This window comes from Physeter macrocephalus, chromosome 12 (genome assembly GCF_002837175.3).
Source record: "Physeter macrocephalus isolate SW-GA chromosome 12, ASM283717v5, whole genome shotgun sequence".
In the NCBI taxonomy this organism is placed as follows: Eukaryota; Metazoa; Chordata; class Mammalia; order Artiodactyla; family Physeteridae; genus Physeter; species Physeter macrocephalus.
Genome location: NC_041225.1, coordinates 50,306,982 through 50,307,246, shown reverse-complemented (window position 1 = coordinate 50,307,246; position 265 = coordinate 50,306,982). Strand labels below are relative to the sequence as shown.

At 39.6% G+C, this 265-nt stretch overlaps 1 protein-coding gene across 6 annotated transcripts in view; it reads right to left on the bottom strand.

Moving 5' to 3' along the window:
* Positions 1 to 265, bottom strand: part of BIRC6 (baculoviral IAP repeat containing 6) — a 249,625-nt gene that overhangs the window by 148,189 nt on the left and 101,171 nt on the right. The window lies entirely within an intron of this gene.

The window sequence follows — 265 nt, the reverse complement described above, 5'->3', positions numbered from 1 at the left end:
TGTTGGTGGGAATGTAAATTGATACAGCCACTATGGAGAACAGTATGGAGGTTCCTTAAAAAACTAAAAATAGAATTACCATATGATCCAGCAATCCCACTACTGGGCATATACCCAGAGAAAACCATAATTCAAAAAGACACATGCACCCCAATGTTCACTGCAGCACTATTTACAATAGCCAGGTCATGGAAGCAACCTAAATGCCCCTCGAAAGACGACTGGATAAAGAAGATGTGGTACGTATATACAATGGAATATTCCT